We start from the raw sequence: 10,118 nt of genomic DNA, 5'->3' as shown, positions 1-10,118 counted from the left end.
TTTGAATATCTCATAATATTTTTTAAACTCGTATGCACCTCAAATTTGGTCACAACCTTATGTTTACCATAATACTAGAAAATATGAAGTTACATCACTAATTGTTATGCATAAACATATTTTCTATTCTCTATTTGGTTTGAAAAACAAGATATAGTAAAATATCTAAGAAACAACAATTAACAGCAAACAAACACCATTAAATGAAAGATCATTATTTTAGAAAAATTCAGGAAATCAAATTTGAAGTTCATATGAGGGAGAAATACCAATTATAAATTTTAATTCCGGATTAAAAAGAGACAGATGAATCATGCATGTGTTCTTCATGTAAATCTAGATCGTAATATGTTTGTTATACCTTTGTGTCGCTTCAAATTTCACAAACACAACTTTAGTCTAGTGGTTCACGACTCCTTGTTTAGATGAGGGGTTGCTGGTGAGTCCCCTTGACCACCTTGGCTCTCTTTTTTTTTCTCATTTTCATAGCGTGCCACTCGTCACATCATGCCTCAATTCATTCTCAAAATGATTGATGTACTTTTTTTCTAAGTTGGGACTGAGTTTGGTATCAATTTTTTCAATAAACAACATAGTTCTTTTTATCACAACTGTGGTGGAGTATGATTTTTAAATTCATAATATTAAGGAAATGCACCTAAAATTTGGATATCGCATAAGATTATTAAACGCGGTGAGGTATCACAAGAACAACAGTGGTGTAAGGGTTTAGGGTAAGTTTCTTGCATTTGTAGAGGCAGGTTGCCCATTCGAGTTGTCCACCCACCCACTAGCACCAGTTTTTTTTCTCATTTTTTGATCAATCGTTGTATGCTACAGGAGAAATTGGGCTCAGCCCACGAAAATGCTGGAGGGGCTATAAAATTGTAGGCCCAGAAATACAAGTTTGGTCCCATTTTTTGATCAAACGTTGTATGCCGCGAGAGAAATTGGGCTCAGCCCATGAAAATGCTGGAGGGGCTATAAAATTGTAGGCCCAGAAAAATATTTGTAAATACAAGTTTGATCCTTGAGACTTGGTTCAAACAGCATATTTCACACTTTTTTGCTTATTTTTTCAGCTAAACATCTCTAGGCCATCATGTGCAAAATTTTTTAGCTTATTTTTCATGTTTTAAAACCCCTTCCCCTCGTGCTGGTCTATGATGACCTTCCCCTTCCCATACAATAAAAATTCAAAAAATAATAAAAATTTTGAATATAAATATGAATAAAATTTTATAAATATGAATAAAATGATAAGAAGAATATTCTCGTGCAAACAAAACATTATGTAGCAACTTGGATGCATAAGTGAACTCGGTATCTTACGCTGACGTGTAGGCTCATGTTAACTATAACATATTTTTTCTTTATAACCATTATGGTTTAAGCATGATATCAAATCTATGACGATTTGTATTTTCATTCTATGATGTTTTTAAAGGTTTGTCATAGAAATTGGGTCCAAATTACAACCTGTATGGGCTATTTGCAAATTTGTTATGAAAATTCATAAATCGTCATAGATCCTGTCTATTTATGACGGTTTTCATAAACATCACCGAAAATTCATTATAGATTAATAGATTTCTTGTAGTGTCAATAGAGATCAATTATCCCATCAGCTACAGTTAAGGGGTATTTATAGGGGTCGGTTCACCTACCCTCCATAATTACGCCCTTTTACCTCTCGAAGACTATATTTTTTGAATATTCCAGGAGCATACAGTAATTTCCTTTCTAACCCTACTTTACACAGCTCATTACACTTGTCGGCCCGGTCTCTTCCTGCGAGGCCCCTTCGAAGCTTGGCCTTTGGCCTCCGAGCTTCATCGGGTCTTGGGCGACTGGTCAATCGTCGAGTCATTCCCTTCACGCTTCGTCACCTTGCAACCCTTCGGGCACGTTCGGTCAAGACCTGCCTTGGTGCTCTCCTGAAGCTCTCCGCCCTTGGGTTGTCCGGCCGAAAGTTGGCTTTAGCCTTCGGATCTTGGCCTTCACAAGAAACATCATAACAAAGCTGACATATCTGCAAAGGATATAGAACAATATTTTTCTACATACTAACATCCTAAACCATAGGAGTTCAGTGCCTTAAAAATCAAATATCCTTATACCAAGAAAAAGATCCTCCAGCCTAAATAACATTGAGTTGGATTTTAGAGTGTGTTTGGTTGGGCTGTGCCTTTTGGAAAAGTTGTGGTGAGCTATGGGCTGTGAAAAAGCTACTATAAAAAAACTGTTGTGAAAAAAGCAGAAGTGAAAAAAGCAGAAGACCGTTTGGTTAGAGCAGCTGTGAGCTATAGAAAACTGTATGCTGTAGATGAAATACCTATAATACCCCTGAAAGTTCGTAGGACTGTCTATATACAAAATATTCATTTCAATGTTTCGCATGTAAATGTATTTTTGGAAAGAAAAATATTAAATTTTCTAAGTTTTTCATCCATATAGTCTATATAAATAGAACGGTAGCAATTACACAAGATAAAGGGCTCATAAAATTATAATATATCTCAACATAACTATCCTCCTCGCGCACTAATCAAATCCTGTCCGATTTGGTGTTTTGCAACATTTTCAAAGTTCAGCAGTTCAGCACAAATAAAACCTTCCTGCCGTCTGAGAGCTTACATTCAAATGAGTTATCTGTACACCACCAACCATTCCTTGAACAATAACAGAAGTAACAATTACCTGCCAAAAAGCAAGTGTCTTCCTAATTTTCTGTACCCTCCAAACACTGCATTCCTAACTGCTACCTATACTTACAGATCGAGAGGGACAGAAAAAAATGATGTTTACTGCATATTTACAATCAATCAAGAAGCTCCGTTTAACCTCCATCAGCTCAAATTTGCTAACTAAGCTCGTCACTTCAGTTAGTGCCTCCATCACCAGCTCCGTCACTTTTATCTCACGAACCTCTCAAGGTCGACAACCATAACGGTGACGTCGTCCCTGCTCCCGCTGCACCGCGCCATGTCCACGAGCTCCGCGCAAGAACGCGCCACGGACGATGTTGCCGCCGTGTTCCAGCTCCTCGAGACGATGTCGACGGCCTCCTGATTGCTCACCTTATCCTAGAGCCCGTCGGACACGACGAGGAGGAACTCGCAGCCGGGGCGGCAGCTAGGGCGACGGCCGGGGCGGAGGCAGTGGCCGGGGCGACGACGAGGGTGTAGCGGCGGCCAGGATGGGGGGGCGGCGGCTGGGGCGTAGAGGCGGCGGCCGGGGCGGAGGCGGCGGCCGACCTAGAGGCGCGGGTGGGAGGCGATGGGGAGACAGGTGGGAGTCGAACGGGTGGAAGAATAGAAGAGCGAACCGTTTTTTCATAACCACTGGCAGGTGGCTAATTTTTTGCCCCAAAAGCCACTAAGGATGCATTTGGTTCAGTTGTGAGCTGTGGAAAAGCTGCTATCAGATGTCCGCTGTGAAAAAGCTGCTGTGAGAGGCCTGCTGTGAAAAAACTGAAAGTCGTTTGATTCAAACTGCTGTGAGTTGTCAACTGTGAAAAAGTCATATATTGTCTTTATGCAAATTGACAGTATACAATATTTCTTTATGATGATCAAATTCTTTTTCCTTTAAATCTTTATTTTTATATATATGAAAATATTTGGAGTAAACTTTTTTGTATTCTTTTTTATTTTTATTTTCCTATATATGAAAATTTTTATTTTCTTATATATAAAAAAAATTGAAAGGGTATATATATGACCAATAGTAGATGTGTAATTTTCACAAATTCAGAAAAGCTGCGAAAACAGGGTACAACCTGCTTTCAAATTTGTACTTAAAAAAACAGCTGGTTCAACTTCTGCTTTCAGGTCAGAAAGCTGAACCAAACGCAGCCTAAAAGCAGGAGGAGGGTGCTTTTGCATTTGTACTGCAGTGAAAGCTACTTTTGGACAAAAGCACGTAGGGCTTTTGAGCCCTTTGGTTGTCTTTTAGCTTTTGTAAAAGCAAAAGCAGGTTGGAAAGCCCAACCAAACACACCCTTAGGTGGTAGGCAATGATGTAGCATGCAGAAAGTACCAAAGAGCACATCTAATTATGAGTATTGAGGATCCTACGTTGGTATTCAGCTTTAGGGTACCATGAACTCACCTCGTTCCACCAGTAAATTGGCCAAACTAAACCTCTTGACTCTTGTCACAGCAAGTTATATGGCATTGATGTTTTCTAATGTGAAACCAATTATATTGGCTTTGACGTGTAAGTTTGAGCTTGAGGTTCTCCTGAACCAAAAAAAAAAAGAAGTTACCGAGGGCTACTTTCCTTATAGATGAGCCTGTTCAGTTTTACTTCCATGAATTCATTTTTCAGTAAACCATGAATCTGCACATGTAATCTATTTTTTATCAGTCCTTTATTTGAGTTGGTTCAGTTCTCAGAATTAAAATGCAATGATATCAGATGTTGTGTGACCTCGATAATGCTCTACTTAGATATATCATTGGTAACCTCCTCCAATTGGAAATGATAATAGAATGCATAAGTCATTGGGCGACTCAAAATAAAAAAGGTGGCATCAAGGTCATTTCACTTTGGTAATGCTGCTTAAATGCTTATTCTAAATCAAATAATCCAGTCAAGCGGGAATCGAAACTAAGGCCCTAATGAGATATTTTGTATTTCAAGCTTCAATCTTTAGGACTGCGCATCTAAGTCAACAGTTCGAGAGCTCCTGCAGGTTCAAGATCAGTAAAACTTGAGAGCCCCTATAGTTAATCTACATGGAACATAGCATTTTGAAATCTAGAACTTGAGATTAATTTTACTGTAACATTGGTTGAACTCTATACAGCTTTCATTTTCCTTCAACCTTCATATATATACACTCCACAAATCGCGTCTAAAAAAGAAGATTAACTGTAGAATAGTCTTGGTTTCTAAAAAATGGACAGGTTCACATATTGCCTGACCTTTGCAAAGGGTCAAAATAATGATGGTGCAATTGAATTGTTTACTGGAAAACAAATTTACATAATTATCTTCATTTTTGTGGGGACCATGGGAAACTGCACCTTAGTCTTACACAGCAAAGATAATACAATTGGTTTGTCATTAGAAAGCATCAGAGTCATAGCAGTTTACTTCCTATGAAAGGGACAACGTGATTCATGATACCCTGAAGCTGAATGTCAACATAGGATCCTCGTAATTTTTAGGGACGTTCTGGGGGAGGAGGAAAGAAAAGCAAGGTGAAGAGTAGAGGCTACTGTGCATTCCTAGATACGATGATTCCTATGATAAAGACAATTACTTTGCTATGTTAGCAAAAGTATGTAAACCTCTATTCTCATAAACCTAACGTTGTATGTTAAAATTGGATAACTGATTAAAATATTCAAAAATCTGGATATTGCATATGCAAATCAGCACTATAGCAATCACTGATTATGCAAAAAAGAAAGAACCTGTTGCTAACCATAATTATAGAAACCTAGGGACCCAAGACAAAATTGAGAGAGTAATCAAAGGGGAACTGAATCTGCAGGTTTGCAAATCATACTTGACTGTGGCTTGCCAACTCTGCTATCACCCGCTCCTGATGGATGATTGGATGGTGCCGTAAACGCCCAGCCTGCTCAGTGCCAACGATTAGCAATATGGCGTCTGTCTACTGTCTAGCATTGCCGCTGCACCCTTCACATGTCACAACTGCACGCATCCATGCCGGGTTGCCATGGAGACAGCAGTTAGGGATTGCAGGAGAGAAAAAAAATCAAGTTTGATCTCTACATCTTGGATGGAAATGCAAATGAAAAGGGTAACAACAAGCAAACAACCTGAGAGAGGATGCGAAGGGAATAATCTCTATCAATTGGAAAGAGGAGATCGGGGAGGAGGCACTTGGGGAGTCGGGGAGACGACTGCAAGCAAGCAGAGCAATAGCTCTAAGAGGACGAACGGGAGGCTTGTGGAGAGGCAAGCAGCGCCTGCAGCGCCTCGCCCGGGTGGGGCAGCACGTGGAGCGGGGAATCGCGGCACATGGCAGGCTCGTGACGAGGGAGGCGTCCAGGTATAATCGGTGGCTGGAGCAGATGCAGTGGATCCGCGGGTAGGAGAGCGGCGGAGGGGCCCGGCACACGCGCGGGCAAGATGGTGGCGGCCTTCTCAGCTCGGCGGGGATGCAAGCGGTGCGGCGACCTTCTCGGAGGCAGCGGACGCGGCGAGGACGGAGTTCGGAGTCGTGGTGCGGGGTGCGGGGCGCGAGGTGCAGGAGTTGGAGAGGAGGGGGAGGGCGGCGGACGGAGAGGAGAGACGGAGAGGAGGGGGCACAAGGAGGGGCTGCGCGAGGGGGAGATGGATTCTAGGCTCGGGCCCTGGCGGCGCGGCGGAGGAGGGGGGTGCCGAGCACGCGGTGCAGGAGTCGGAGAGGAAGGGGAGGGCGGCAGACGGAAAGGAGAGACGGAGAGGAGGGGTCGGGCGGCGGGCGGTGGGGCTGCGCGAGGGGGAGGGCGGCGGGGCGCAGCGAGATGGAACTGTCGAGTGGCGTGGGCACGGGGTGGGAGGCGGGTCGGGGAGGAGCGGCGAGCGCGCGGGCTGACAGGCGTAGATCGCACGGGGAGACTATCAGACGGTCCACATGTGTCGGAGGCTGGACGAAGCGGGCGGACGAAACGATAGCACCAGATGGGATGACGAAGGAAAAAAAAAAGTCACACTTAGCCTTTTTTATATTAGAGATAGCTACCTATCATTTTGTTTGTCTCGGCTAGGGATGTCAATGGAGCCCCGAAACCCGATTACCCATGGGGAATTCCTCTATTAGTGTTCGGGTATGGGAGAAAATCAATCCCCATGGGTACAGATTTGGGATAAATTCTTCCCCCATCGGGTATCGCGGGTACGGGTATGGGTGGGTAACATTCGAACCCGATTACCCATGGAGAATACATACCCATAAGAATTACACAAGTGACCTAACCCAACAGGCCAATACGCAGCCGGCGGCCCAGCCCAACACTCGGAAACCCTATACGCCTCCCTGGCTCCCTCCCTTCCCAGATCTCAGTCACCGCGCCTTCACTCCACCGCCGCCGGCCCTTTCTGTGCACTCGGCCGCCTGGTGCCTGACAGCCTGAGGCCCCCGCCGGCGGCCCACCTGAGTCCTGTCGAGTGACACCTACTGGCTGCTGCAAAGCCTGCAGCAGATTGCAGACCTGCAATCACTCCCTCAAGTCTTCCGTGAATCCTTTGAAGGTCTGTGCTTGCTAGCTGTCCCCTTTTGTTTTTTGCGTACAGTACAATCCTTACCATGGCCTGAAGCACTCCGTTCTCCGCCGGGCCTGCCGCCGGCTGCTACGCCAATTCCTATCGTCCACCATCTTCGATTCTCCATCCGTGACTACAAGAAGCATGGCGTCTCAGTCCACACCCAAGATGGGTTCCCCGTCCGCTCCAGCGTCAATCAACAGTGATGACGAGCAAGGAAGGTGAGATTTAGATCCTCTAACGGTCTAACCCTTTCATTTTTTTTGCTCGCTGCATGTACTGTGTACATATCTATCGTCTGCGTTACAGCCTGTGAAAATGTAAATTGTGATGGATGATTACTTAGTGTCAGACTGTTTGCGCTGCGCATTTGATTCACTAACCCACGCCTGACGCTTTTTATTCACTAACCCACGAAGGAATGCTGACAAAGACCTGCCACCACATGCGACGGCTCCAGCTCCGGCAATCGGCAACCCCAAATCAAACCCTGTACTTTGCCGCCGCCCCACAATTTCGGCTGCTGGTCGTGCTGCAGCCAAGACCAGGAAAAAAGGCCATGTTGGTGCGACTGCAAGATCGAAGGCGACTACTCTAGAAGCACCATCCGCTGAAGGCGTACTTCTGTTAAAATCCCTAGGTTTTGATTTCTAAAGCTTGATAACTTTTACTTTTATTTATTGATTTTTGTATTTAGACCAATGGTTAATGTGTGTATTAGTGTGTGATTAAGATGTAATTTTTTTACCGATTTTTGTATTTAAACCATTCTGTATATATTATTTTTGTATATTATTTGAATGTATCTATAATTCTGGATGTATAACTTATTTTGTATTTCAACCATTCTGTACATATTATTTCTATATATTATTTGAATGTATCTGTATGTATAAATTTTTTTAATGCTTATGTTGTTATGCAGTATATTATTTGTGATATATTACTGATCCTTTATTTCTAATGCTTATTGCTTCATACTTGATAGTTTTATTGCGGGGGCTGAGAGTAGGAATGAAACTGAGAGCAGCAAACAACCCGAGTCCGTGAATGATTCAAAGCCAATCCAAATTGATGACAATGAAGAAGAAGTTGAAGAAGTGATTGTTGGGCCAAAGAGGAAGCTAACATCTGCTGTTTGGAATGAATTCAAGAAAGTGAAGCTAACTACGGGTGAAGAAAAGGCACAATGTAATTATTGTCATAAGAAGCTTGCTAGGAAAAGTACTCATGGAACAAAGCATCTTCATGACCATTTGAAGATATGTGTTTTGCGCAAGATAAAGCTCACGGGTAAGAACAAGACTCTATGCCAATCATCTTTGAGGTTTAGTTCACAAGAAGGAGGGAAAGTACCCGTGGAGAACTATAGTTTTGATCCTGAAGTTGCTAGAAAGGAGCTTGCTGCCATGATTGCATTGCATGAATATCCTTTGTGCATTGTTGAGCATATTGGTTTTCGTCGGTTTGTGAGTGCGCTTCAGCCATTATTCAAGATGGTTACCAGAAATACTATTAGGTAAGGACATAATTATTCATTGTACCTTTTTCTGATTTAAAGTATTGTGCAATTTCTAATTATTTGATGCAATGGCAGAAAGGACATTATTGATACATATACAGAAGAAAAGAAAAGAGCCTTGCAGTATATGGGTGCATGTAAGTCACGTGTTGCTATCACTACAGACATGTGGACTTCTGAGAACCAAAAAAAGGGTTACATGGCTGTCACAGCACATTTCATTGACGATTCTTGGTGATGAGGACATCCCTCCCAATGATACACCCATGCCTACTACGCAGCAAGGACCAATGACAAGAGCTCGTGCACGAGAGCTAAATTATCAGGTAAACTCGTTCCTCGCTGTCCATAAACCATCATCCATAAATGGGGTACTACTAAATTCTTGTGATGCTTTTCTTATTCTTAGGAACATGGGACATGAACCAGATTGGAGGGAGACCAAACACGACAAGAAAGCGAGTGTGGATGATCAGATCGGACCATACCAGTTCGGACCTCCAGGAAGGAGCAACTTCGGAAGGCCATAACTCTTAGCTCCGAATATAGTTTGAAACCCATGAGTACTTGTTGGAAAGCTCCTGAAGTCTACTTTCAGATGGATCCAACCTCAAGACGAAATTCCAAAGGAGTTAAGCAGAATCGCCAAAATGACGTTCAGTCTTCCAGTCTTGGGCTGAGGCCCTTGTATAGTTCAGCCCACTAGGGGCCCATTCTAAGTTAGGGTTTACACCCCCCACGCCTCTTGGCTGCCCCCCCACCTATATAAACCACCACCAGCCACCATTTGATGCTTGGGTTTTGTTTGGTTGTAAGTTAGCTGTTGCTACTTCCTTGTAAACGCGTGTGTCGATTAGACCACCCGATTTGCTCGATTCAGAACCCCAACTTCGTGTGTATCAGATTTATCCTTTGGGCAAGGTCTGTGTGCTGCTTGCTTGTCCCCTTGTTCTTGCTTGTTCTTTGATTTGCTTGCAGGTTCAAGGTTGTTCTTGGCACAGCAAGAACAACACAAATTGGAGGCGGTGTAACTGTCGCTAAGGCGCAGCGCAGCCCTTGTGGTGTTGTAGTCGGGCAGCACAATGTCGATCCTCCTCAAATCGAGTTATCCCCCACTCTCATCGAAAGATCGGGAGCAAACCCCAGCGGGTTCCATCATGTGGTAATCAGAGCAAGGTTTTTTTTCGGTGAGAGATTCTACCAATCCCTTTACCTACAGTCCAGAAAACTATACAAAAATAGGCTAGATCTGAAAATCCCAACAACAAGTTTGAGCTTTTGCTGTTCTGCTTAGTTCTTTGCTTGTTGAGTTTTCAGTTGCATTGTTTGGGCTAGTTGCTGTTTTTTAGTGGTTCAATCTTTAGAGTTT

At 43.3% G+C, this 10,118-nt stretch overlaps 1 long non-coding RNA gene across 2 annotated transcripts; it reads right to left on the bottom strand.

The window, feature by feature from the left end:
- Positions 1-2,597: 2,597 nt before the first annotated feature.
- On the bottom strand, positions 2,598-6,488 carry LOC112890279. Of its 2 annotated transcripts, none has more exons than XR_003228298.1 (3): positions 5,799-6,488; positions 5,522-5,670; positions 2,598-3,473 (listed from the first exon to the last, which is right to left on the bottom strand). It is a non-coding gene; the product is annotated as an uncharacterized LOC112890279 (long non-coding RNA). The 2 variants fall into 2 exon arrangements; XR_003228297.1 differs by lacking the exon at positions 2,598-3,473 and adding an exon at positions 3,481-4,244.
- Between the last annotated feature and the right edge of the window lie 3,630 nt (positions 6,489-10,118).

The sequence above is a fragment of the Panicum hallii genome, chromosome 4 (assembly GCF_002211085.1).
Source record: "Panicum hallii strain FIL2 chromosome 4, PHallii_v3.1, whole genome shotgun sequence".
Lineage (NCBI taxonomy): Eukaryota > Viridiplantae > Streptophyta > Magnoliopsida > Poales > Poaceae > Panicum > Panicum hallii.
This window is presented reverse-complemented; position numbering and strand designations above follow the sequence as displayed.